The sequence below is a fragment of the Berghia stephanieae genome, chromosome 5, assembly GCF_034508935.2.
Source record: "Berghia stephanieae isolate SIO BIC M18660-M18661 chromosome 5, UCSD_Bste_1.3, whole genome shotgun sequence".
Taxonomy (NCBI): domain Eukaryota; kingdom Metazoa; phylum Mollusca; class Gastropoda; order Nudibranchia; family Aeolidiidae; genus Berghia; species Berghia stephanieae.
Genome location: NC_088364.1, coordinates 42,569,664 through 42,582,140, shown reverse-complemented (window position 1 = coordinate 42,582,140; position 12,477 = coordinate 42,569,664). Strand labels below are relative to the sequence as shown.

At 36.5% G+C, this 12,477-nt stretch overlaps 1 protein-coding gene across 1 annotated transcript in view; it reads right to left on the bottom strand.

The window, feature by feature from the left end:
* The window catches only part of LOC144972960 (uncharacterized), a 60,854-nt gene extending 50,943 nt beyond the window's left edge, over positions 1–9,911 (bottom strand). The window contains exons 1-2 of the mRNA XM_078914814.1: positions 9,876–9,911; positions 9,288–9,600 (exon numbers count right to left, since the gene is read on the bottom strand). The gene's annotated coding sequence lies outside the window, so the exon portion shown is untranslated. The remainder of the gene's footprint in view (positions 1–9,287; positions 9,601–9,875) is intronic.
* Between the last annotated feature and the right edge of the window lie 2,566 nt (positions 9,912–12,477).

The window sequence follows — 12,477 nt, the reverse complement described above, 5'->3', positions numbered from 1 at the left end:
CGTTGTTGGGTTTTCTTTGTTTCACCATTTTTTTTTTTTGTCTTTTGGTTTTTGTTTCTTTGTTTGTGTGTGTGTGTGTGTGTGTGTGTGTGTGTGTGTGTTTGTTTTGTTTTGTTTTTTTTTGGTGGGAGAGGGGTGTTTTGGGTCTGTTTGTATTATTATATGTATTTTTTGTTTTATTTTGTTAAATGAGAAAAGGATGTATTATCAGTTTGCGTCAGAGCTTTTTTTCACCATTATTTTTTACCCTTTGCATAATCTTTCTATTTCCGTCCCCGTCATTATCGACTCGAGCCGTCACGATTTATCTCATTAGTCAGGAAATTACCCAGAAACCTGTTCCCTCGTTTGGTATTTTCCCATCGCATTGGATTAGGAAATTTAAAAAATCAATATTTCTTTTTTAACTTGAGCTTCTATATAGGCGAGGCCAATATTCACTAAAAGTGCTCAAAGCGCTTTAAAAGGGTCCTTGACCAACAGCAACACGTAACATGTAGAACGATACATGACGTCTATTAGGCGATATTACAATTTTTTCCGACAGAAACAACGCTGTTAACGGCTAGGTACTCATTTTACACCTGAGTACGGTGAGAGATTGTGAATAAAGAGCCTTGTCCAAGAACACAAACGTGTGCATAGCGAGGCTCGAACTCAGGACTTTCCAATCCGAATGCGATTGTCATACCACAAAACAACATAGCCGTACAATATACAAATGAATAACATATTTGTGGCCAATCTCCTCGTAACGGTATTATGCTAGGGCGAATCAGATGCCTTAAAGTAACTTTGACGTTAAAATGACCTGAAATTGGATATTTGAGATTGTGTCACTTTTAAAAAAAAAATAATACATCGATTCTTCTAAATAAATCATGTGGTTTTGTGATATGACACTTGCACTCGGACCGGCGGGTTTCAGGTTCGAATCCCGCTCTGATGGACCCAAATTGAGTCCTTGGGGGGAAAAACGCTTATTATTCACATTCTCTCGCCTTACTGCGGTGTAAAATGGGTACCAGGCCGTTAACAGTATTGTCTCTGTCGGAAGAAAGAACTACACAACTTATGGACAGAGTGATATTCAACGTAATATGCAGCCTTTTACGATGCAATATTTAAAAACATCTACGTCCCTCTACTTTTCGAAATAGCACTCTTATTATACTTGTCATACTTGATTCAAATTTGTTAATGGGAACAGAGTGAATGAAATAAAATAAATAAATATTAATATTTTTATAAAGGGCTTTCCCACGGATTAATCATGGACTTCACAATGTTTCATTTATTCCCCCTGCAGGCCATATGGAACCATATTTTCATTTTATACACAACCGGTCGTCTGTAGAGTATCTTTTTTATGCTAACACTCTTACAATATCCGTCACTGATTGTAGCCGGGTACTCATTCACATCTGACTCGAGTCGAGTAATGTGTGTAAATTGACGTACCCAAAGACGCAATTTCATGACTAGAATTCTTCACGATCCCTATCACCATCAGAGTACCTTACCCGAAGACACAATGCAGGAACTGATGTTAAGCAATAATTGTCACATATCCAGTCAATGAGCATGTACAACAACGCTTGATTTTGTTACAATGCCTGATGCGACATTATAAGTACATTTAATTCAAAACAACTATACTTCTGTACATTAACAAAAATGTCTTTTTTTATTCATTTTGGCCTGAAAACTGACTTCATATAACAAAATCTATTGATCGAGTAAAATGAACCTCACTCTATCAAAAATATAACATCAGTATACGAATATATTGTGTTACACTTGACACTTCAAAGGAGTCTCGTCTTATAAAAGACCAGCTGCAGGGCAGGGATCATATCAATTCATTTATATATAATAATATTATGAAGTAAAAGTTTTCTAGTCAAAATAAAAAATAAACGTGTTCTGTCAGTTAACGTCAATGTTGAAAAAAAATCCTAGTAGCTCTGAAAGTGCGTTATTGATTGGGCGAATTAGGTCAAACCCTTATGAAATCTTAATATAAAGTGATTTTAGCTGTTCATCCGTACAATGACTGAAAAAAAACTAAGCTGTGAGAAGTTGTGGACAAAGTAATGTACAAAATCGAATACAACAGCGTTTAAAATGAACAAACAAACAAAGAAAAAAGAAAAAAAAAACAAAGATGGAAATTTTCGGGTTCAAACCCCTTCTTCAGCCAATAACAATCACAGCAAAAACGTTTTGTTTTGTTTTTGTTTTGTTTTGTTTTACGGGGACGCTGTTTGGGGGGGCGGGGTGGCAATTTAATCTATCAGTACATGAACGGTGTCTTGTCAAAATCATATTTGATATTCTTGCACTCTTACTTTTAAGAATTCCGGAAGTTTTTCCAAATGTTTCAAGAAGTACGAGTGCCAGGCGGGAATGAAATTCAGAATCCGAAACACAAGAATGCAAGATATCGCCCAATTCTCACCCTCAAACCGACATGAACTCATTTGCAGGTATGATAGCCCAGATTGTTATGGGCTCATTACTGTAATGTGGAAAAAACCAAGACAAACCAAAAATAAAACCAAGAAACCAACACTTCACAACAATGTTAAAACAAGCCCATAATTGCGTCCGATCATGAGACCTGCAAATATGCCCAAGTCGTCTCAAACTATCTATTCTAATTTCGTAATTTCTAACTTTAAAAAAAACAAACTTTTTTGTTAATGTTCATAAAATATCATTTGTCTTTTCTCACATTTTATTGAACTTTGACTCTTGACAATCTGACGTCACAAATTGTTTTTGTTTTTTTTGGGTTTTTTTTTTTGGTTATAAATTTGATAATAATATTATCATTACGCGTTACCATTTATGGGAAGGGGTAGATTAAAAGTGTTTTGTCAATTCACAGTCAGTGTATATTCATACCAAAAAAGATAAAGTCTCTTCTACTTTGTAGTCACGTAGACAGGAAAACTGTTTGATTGGTGACATTACTTTAGAAATAAAAGCTTTCCATTTCCGATCCCATTATTCGAATAGCTGCTTCAAAGTAACAGCAAAAAAAAATCAATGTCATTGGATTCTATCTATAGATAAAAGATTGTCTCTTTTCATCAGAAATCCATTTGTACACGATCACGGACATACCCAAGCATACACACACAGACACACTTACACACACACATTTTATACTCATAAGTCACTCAAGTTTCCTCTTTTGTTCCGATCGACTTCATATTCAAACATTGAATAAAAGAGCTTTACCATCAAAGGTATTCCGATAACCCATTTAAAACTCACGCGTACAACTTGTGATATGAATTGGACGCATTGCAACATTTAAATCGCGCTGTTTGAATAGGCTATCAAACCATTGACTTTGGTTACTTCGAGAAGTCCCAGGTTTGAGAGTATTTGCAAGATGACAGTAATTTTAATCGATCAGCATTTGAAAGACGTGATTTCTGGCCAATATTTTAAATACGTGATGTTTTAGAGTTCGTCAATATAGATTTAATCGTTCTTGACAAGGGAATAGTATAAGCGATGCGAGTCAAACTTCATTAAAGCTCAAGGTCGTCGCTGTTACTACTCAACTTGTTGGTGGTTTTTTTTTTTTTTTTAAGTAGATAACACAAATCAAGTCAGGAAAGAGTCAAATGGAACTCCGACTGAAAAGGGTTAAATACGCATATCGTAGTGTGAAGATCGATTCTTTGAACACTTCGCCCCAGGGGGTCGTCGTTAAGTAGGCACCAAATCTGTGGAACTATCAGGATATTATCACCACTTGAAATCACATGGACACTAGGAGATGTGTGGGGGAAACCAGGAATCATTACTCACTTCTCAGCCGTTCACTGAAGAAATGGGGGGGGGGGGGGGGGTTAAAATGTTAAAATGTTGTTTTCTCTCTATTTTTTTTTTTTTTTTTTTTTTGTTTTTTGTTTTGTATTGTTTTTGTTTTGTTTTGGAGTTGTTCTTTTTTTGTTTTTTTTTCCTTTGTTTTTATTTTTGTCGGGTCTTTCTTTTTTCTTTTTTTTTTTTTTTGGGGGGGGGGGGGTTGGGGTGTTGTTTTTTTTTTTTGTTTTTTTTTTTTTGGGGGGGGGGGGGGTTGTGTGTTTATGTGAGGGTTTTTTGTGTTTGTCTTTTTTTATGTTCGTTTTGTTTTAGTTATTTTTTCCGGGAGGTATTTTCTTTGTTTTTTTTTTTTTTTGTTTGTTGGTTTGTTTTGTTTAATTCGGTGGGGGAAGTGGCTCTTCTCAATTTAACCATAGAAGTGTTATGTTATTTATTTACAGTATGACTACAAAACATTGTCACAAAAAATAACTTCAACCTGAGACTTCTTTTGAACCAACATTTCTCTTCAAGTCTTACGTTTATCCACAGACAAAGCCTCCCATTTCTAAGCCACAAGAGAGACCAGGCGATGTTTTCATCAAGACAATAACGCCCCCTTACGGGGCACGTGCGACAAGAGTGTTCATGGAGGCCTCTGGGATCAGTGTTCTCTGCTGGCCAGCTGTAAATCAAGACCTCAATCCCATTGAGATATACCACTGGGATCTCATCAAAAGACGTCCAAAAGATTGAAGGCGCCAAACATTGAATAAGTAAAGCAAGAGACTTTAACATGGGAGTATGTTCCATTATTCTTTTTTCTCACTTAATGAGACTAGAGGTATTCATTCTCGCTAATAAAGCATAATAACAAGAAAGAGAGGGATCAAAAAGTGCCAGAAGGCAATAAAGAATAAAACGGCTTTAAGGATTCGAACCCACGACCCAACTGTTACGGCAACTCCACTGGTCAGGCAGAGTTGACGCATCCTCACTCCAATAGGAATGGTGAATGGCGTCGATTGTAGAGCGCCCCTTTCGTGGCCAGGCGGAGTTGCCATAACAGTCGGGTCGTGGGTTCGAATCCTCATCGCCGCTAAGCTTTTATTCTCTTTTGTGTTCTGGCACTTTTCTACTCACTTCATTACTTATCATTATCAACATAAGCGCCTGCTCCTCTCACTTTTCTAAATTATGTACACTCCCCTAATGAAACATAAACATTGAATAAGCAAAGTCACGGGCTAGAACATGGGAGTATGTTCCATTATTATTTTTTCTCACTTTAAGAAACTATAGGTATTCATTGTCCCTAATAAAACACATATACATTGAATAAGTAAAACCATAGACTAGAACATGAGAGTAGGTTCCATTATTATTTTTCCCACTTTAAGAATCGATAGTCATGCTCCCTAATAAAATAAATAGACATGAAACATAAACATTGAATAAGCAAAGTCACGGGCTAGAACATGGGAGTATGTTCCATTATTATTTTTTCTCACTTTAAGAAACTATAGGTATTCATTGTCCCTAATAAAACACATATACATTGAATAAGTAAAACCAGAGGCTAGAACATGAGAGTAGGTTCCATTATTATTTTTTCTCACTTTAAGAATGGATATCATTCTCCCTAATAAAATAAATAGACATTGAATAAATAAAGACAAATTCTAAAACATAGGATTGTTTCATTTTTTTCTCCTCAATTTATGAAACATAAACATGGCAGTTTGCTCAATTTATTTATTTTTTTGGAAAATGTGAGTGAAGATCTATTAAGTAGTCATTTAAGAAATATGAAAATCCTATTAGAGCTCCGCCTACATGTTATGTAGAAATCTAGAACAGGTGTGCTAAAGGCCCGTGACGGACATTGTAAGAGTGTTAATTCAAAATGGACACCCAATTGATGCTATGCAATTATCTATTTTTAAAAATCACAACATCCACCAGTCGGATATAACGTACAAACGCACATTGAGCGTTTATAGTCTGACTTATCACAAAAATGGCGCCTAAAAACAATAACAAAGAGCTGAGTGCCGTCAACTTCATTTCTTGTATAGATGACCGGTTCTAAATGAAATGGAAATGTGTTTCCATATGGCCTGCTGAGGGGAATTAATACAACATTGTGATGGTAAATCTATGGAAATCTGTGCCGTATAAATGTTCATGTTTATAAACTTACTCTAATTTCGATTTTCATCATCGAAATTGTCCAGTCTAATCCCGTCCATTCGTTGATATTGTCCTGACATGGACTGGACATAGGCGAGCTTCTGGAAAAGGCCAGCGACCGGAAAGAGTGGCGCACATTTGTGAAGTTTGCATCCCACAACTCTCCCCGACGATTGTCTGGTCATTGGGATGAGTGAGTGAATGAGTGAGTGTCTAAATTACTCCGGCATATTAACGATTTGTGTGACCTGGTCGCATATGGACAATTATTTAGCGCTTTTGACGGCTTATCAGGCGCTTAAAAGTACCAAATCTCTCAATTGTTTGGGTCATCATCAACATTTGAAAGCACACCTAAAACAAGATGTGGCAAGTGAAAGGTTCGGAGAAACCATCTATCACGACTTGGCGTCTTCCTTGATGTAATCGAAAACTAACAGGTCATCAGATCGTTGGACTCTTCTAGATACCATATATCAACAATTGAAAACAGTTACAAAATGTATGATAGATAAATACACTAGAATTCATTATGACTTCTTTAATACAGAGGAAACGAATGTGTTAGGCTAAATTTTATAAGGCGCATTGATAATAATAATAACAATAATAATAATAATAATAATAATAATAATAAATAATAATAATAATAATAATAATAATAATAATAATAATAATATATAATAATAATAATAATAATAATAATAATAATAATAATAATAATAATAATAATAATAATAATAATAATAATAATAATAAAGTGTTCTTTTATAGCGCTAAATGCCGAAGTATCAAAGCGCTTTACAATATTCTTGTCAAACCATAAACACACTCGTATCGAGCCAAACATACATACACAACAGTTGCACACACTAACTATGCAAGCTTTACAAAATGAAATTGACATTGAACAAAATGGAATCAAAAAATAAAACGTATAATTTACTCATCAATAAGAGAATGCCTAGGATAAAAATTTCTGGAAAAGGTGAGTCTTCAGATTTTTTTAAAATTTTCTACGCTGCCCGAGAGCCTTACTGGCAAAGGAAGCGATTTCCAGGTCCTGTTTTACAAAAAGATCTATCGCCGAAATTAGTAAGCCGTGATTTTGGACTTTTAGTAACTGGATCTCCGATGACCTAAGCTAGGGGACCGCAAGTTCTTGAATGTAGCTCGGAGATCGGGAATTTAGTTGAAAGAAAAAAGGGCAATTTTGTATCCGATTCTGGCTCGAACGGGCAGCCAGTGTAGTGTTCTGGGCATAGTTTTTACACTAATATATAACAAATAACAAAATTATTATAACAAAATTAGGTATCAAAATTCCACGATTTTTCCAGACTTATTGCACTTTTAAATGTTACATATTTCCTATTCTCTATTTAAAACATTAAACATTGTTACAAGAAAATTGAGCATTTATATAGCGCAATATCCACTCAACGTGTTCAAAGCATTTTACAAAGGGTCCATACTAATCCCCTTCTCCAGTTTAAAAAAAAATTAATTCACATTTACATTTGTTCGCAATTTTTCTTTTAACAGTGCATTTATTTAGCATTCCTTAAGTAATAGTAAATTATAACAATAATAATAATACATAATACATAACATTTGTATAGCGCATTTAGTCGTTTAGTCGTAATCCGGTAGAATGCATAGTTCTGGTAATCTCTTACTGATTTGTTTTGTTTGTTTTTGAGGGTTTTACGGCGCTTGCAACATATTAAGGTCATATCAGCGCCAGTAAAAAGGAAGAAAATGAGATAGTAAAAAGTTCTAGAATTACAATTAAAGCAACCAAAAAAAGGAAAGGCAAAGGGGAATTTATTCAAATAGGAAACAGGTGTAGATTCCTAGAGCACACTATCAAAGTACTTTGTTTGAGATCAACTAAATCCACACAAGTACAGGTCGCCACTAAGAAGGATACACTCAAATGTTTACAAATCACAATATATAATACGTAAACAAAACATTACAGAGAGATGATTTACATGACACAAAATATCATCTCCCAAAACTCTGACTTTACATTTGACTGTCTCCCTCCCAGCCAGGGTATCCAGCCAGGGCCTGGACAAAACCAAACAATCTCATTCCAAGACAAAGACAGAAAGCAAGTTGGAAAACAGATAAAGGGGTTTAGAAGACGCAGTAAGTACCTCCCTGCCCACTCTTAAAGATTTCCATTCTGTATTTTTTTTTAACAATAAAGATCTGAATAAATGTGTATGAATGGTGCCAGACAAAGCAAGAAAGAAAAATACAAGAAAAAAAACCATCCCCAAAAAAAAATTTTCCTCGATTGAAGCAACTCTTTTTGAATAATCTAGATCTAGATACAGTTTCTATTTACGTGACGCTTGACTTTTTGAAACATCCATAGTATAGCGTTGATTGGCGTAGTCTTTTTAAATCATCAAGTTGGTTTAGATTATCATTGTGTTGTTTGTCCTTTTTGTTTAAGTGAGTAATATATTATATGGTAATGGATTCCCCCAATAGGACGAATGACGTGATACACTTCTTTCCATAAGATTTTAGCTCGCCAGAGAAATAATTTGTTCATAAGAAAATTCTCTACATTGGATTAGAAATGTTTACATTACACATAGTTTTATATTGGCAGGACAGGGCGTGGTTCTGATGGCTAAATTGGTATGGCACTCGCTTCACACGCAAAGGGACCGAGATCGATCCCGGGTCGAGATTTTTCTATCCTTCTCCCGGTCCACAAAACAGTGATTGAGTTGTTGGGTCTGCTACATTTGGCGGAAAGTACTTTGCGATCTTTTTCTTTTTTTGTTGTTGGAGGGTTTTGTTTTTTGGGGTTTTTTTTAATTTGTCTTTTTTTTTGTTGTTGTTGTTGTTTGTTCTTTTTTGATTTTTGTTTTTTTTTCTTTCTTTTTGTTTTTTGTTGTCGTTGTTTTTGTTGTTTTTTTAAATCTTTTTTTTTTGTTTGTTTGCTTGGTTTTTCTATTTGGGGAGGGGGGGATTAAATTTACTTTGAGGGTTATTTGTTTTTGTTTTTTAAGTACGCAGAACTTTACACCAATATGACTGGTAAATAAAGAATGCCGGAGAAATTAGACGTCAATTTCTTAACACGACAACAATAAAAAAAAAAGACAAAATTTAACAACATAATGAATTAAAATTTGCTCTCTTTCTATTTCCATTATAATCGAAAGACAAAAAAATAGAGGAAGAAAAAAATCAAAAACAAATAAATCAAAACATAAACAAGCAGTGTGTTGAAACCTTACCTCATTTATTTTTGATGGTATCCATCGCTATTCTCGATTCCAAAATCGTAAATGTGTTTTGACTCCAAGACTACTCTCTATGCTCTCACTCAAGTCTTATCCAACCCCAATGAAAACATGATGTTAAGATAATATTATGAGAAATTTTATCGATAAGTAATAATATAATAATGAGTCAAAACCAAGATTTGTCACACACACCATAAAATCCGTTGAAAATCACAAAATTATGATATATGTTAAATAAAATATAAATCCGAGAATCTCCGAGTTCGATGTTGGTTTTAGGCTGAAAATAAAATCGCACTCACATCTGGAACACGGAATGAAGAAACTCAATGGTTGCTATGTAAAACACACCTTAGCATCCAACATGGCGGATGAGTGAATCAGAATCCGATTTAGATGCTCACCCCTGTGCTTCCCCCTCTCTCTCTCTCTCTCTCTCTCTCTCTCTCTCTCTCTCTCTCTCTCTCTCTCTCTCACACACACACACACACATACTCACACACACCCAGATACTCACTGTCTGTGTGTGTGTGTGTGTGTGTGTGTGTGTGTGTGATAACGATAAATCCCTGTGTCTACCTGCTAGCGAGGAATTTGTGATCCGTTTTGTTGAGACCGTAAATGACTTTGTGCGAATGATTCGGTGAGTACTAGGCACTTCTTTAGCTTGATGAGACAAGGGTGAGGGGCGGTGGCGGTGCTGTTGTCGTATGGTCCTCGTGTCTAACTACGTGCGTTTGACGTGAGAGTGCGCGAGCGTGTGTGTGAGTCTGAGATAGAGAGAGAGGGGGAGAGAGAGGGAGAGAGATATAAGATATGAAGTGAATAGAAAAGTGCCAGAAGACAACAGAGAATAAAAAATTTTTCGCGGCGGTGGTGGGGTTTGAACCTGCGACCTTATTGGTACGACAACTCCGCCTGGCAGGTGAGAGCGTGGCTCTACCGTGTGAGCTATCCACGAACACAAAAATATTCGTTTCAAACTCAAAGTCATTACTAGATCCCTCTCTCACCCACTTCTTGAGATCGCCGATTCGTTCGTACACCACCATCGCGAATAATTTTGACCAGCAGTTAAGCTTAATAGCCAATATTCTCAACACAAACATATAACATAGAAACGATTGAGACATTGAGTATGCTCCGGTGTATGGGGTGAATTTTAATTCAGAAAAGCGAGTGGAACAGGCACTTATGTTGGTAACAACAAGATATGAAGTGAATAGAAAAGTGCCAGAAGACAACAGAGAATAAAAATTTTTTCGCGGCGGTGGTGGGGTTTGAACCTGCGACCTTATTGGTACGACAACTCCGCCTGGCAGGTGAGAGCGTGGCTCTACCGTGTGAGCTATCCACGAACACAAAAATATTCGTTTCAAACTCAAAGTCATTACTAGATCCCTCTCTCACCCACTTCTTGAGATCGCCGATTCGTTCGTACACCACCATCGCGAATAATTTTGACCAGCAGTTAAGCTTAATAGCCAATATTCTCAACACAAACATATAACATAGAAACGATTGAGACATTGAGTATGCTCCGGTGTATGGGGTGAATTTTAATTCAGAAAAGCGAGTGGAGCAGGCACTTATGTTGGTAACAACAAGATATGAAGTGAATAGAAAAGTGCCAGAAGACAACAGAGAATAAAAATTTTTTCGCGGCGGTGGTGGGGTTTGAACCTGCGACCTTATTGGTACGACAACTCCGCCTGGCAGGTGAGAGCGTGGCTCTACCGTGTGAGCTATCCACGAACACAAAAATATTCGTTTCAAACTCAAAGTCATTACTAGATCCCTCTCTCACCCACTTCTTGAGATCGCCGATTCGTTCGTACACCACCATCGCGAATAATTTTGACCAGCAGTTAAGCTTAATAGCCAATATTCTCAACACAAACATATAACATAGAAACGATTGAGACATTGAGTATGCTCCGGTGTATGGGGTGAATTTTAATTCAGAAAAGCGAGTGGAGCAGGCACTTATGTTGGTAACAACAAGATATGAAGTGAATAGAAAAGTGCCAGAAGACAACAGAGAATAAAAATTTTTTCGCGGCGGTGGTGGGTTTGAACCTGCGACCTTATTGGTACGACAACTCCGCCTGGCAGGTGAGAGCGTGGCTCTACCGTGTGAGCTATCCACGAACACAAAAATATTCGTTTCAAACTCAAAGTCATTACTAGATCCCTCTCTCACCCACTTCTTGAGATCGCCGATTCGTTCGTACACCACCATCGCGAATAATTTTGACCAGCAGTTAAGCTTAATAGCCAATATTCTCAACACAAACATATAACATAGAAACGATAAAAAATTTTTATTCTCTGTTGTCTTCTGGCACTTTTCTATTCACTTCATATCTTATTGTTACCAACATAAGTGCCTGCTCCACTCGCTTTTCTGAATTAAAATTCACCCCATACACCGGAGCATACTCAATGTCTCAATCGTTTCTATGTTATATGTTTGTGTTGAGAATATTGGCTATTAAGCTTAACTGCTGGTCAAAATTATTCGCGATGGTGGTGTACGAACGAATCGGCGATCTCAAGAAGTGGGTGAGAGAGGGATCTAGTAATGACTTTGAGTTTGAAACGAATATTTTTGTGTTCGTGGATAGCTCACACGGTAGAGCCACGCTCTCACCTGCCAGGCGGAGTTGTCGTACCAATAAGGTCGCAGGTTCAAACCCCACCACCGCCGCGAAAAAATTTTTATTCTCTGTTGTCTTCTGGCACTTTTCTATTCACTTCATATCTTGTTGTTACCAACATAAGTGCCTGCTCCACTCGCTTTTCTGAGAGAGATATAGTGAGTGAGTGAGTGAGTGAGTAGTGAAGAGAGGGGTGTCCGGCGTTGTACGTGAGCGTGGGTGAACTGTCATTTTGCTTCTCACCACAGAGAGCTGGAGGAATAACCCTTGATATGCTATTGAGGCACTCAAATTCTTACTTGCTCAAGTAGGGTAACTCCATTCATGGACTACAAATTGATATTGAACGAATAGAATACTTTAGATTTTTATAGATTTTGTTCTTCGTTGTCCTTTACGATATCAGTTTTAGTCTGTCGAACTTCATCATAGATACTCGTATATCAAAGACAAATTAATGTCATGAACATTTATTTACAGAACATTCCATTATGCTCAATTTGCTTCAAAATACTTCATTT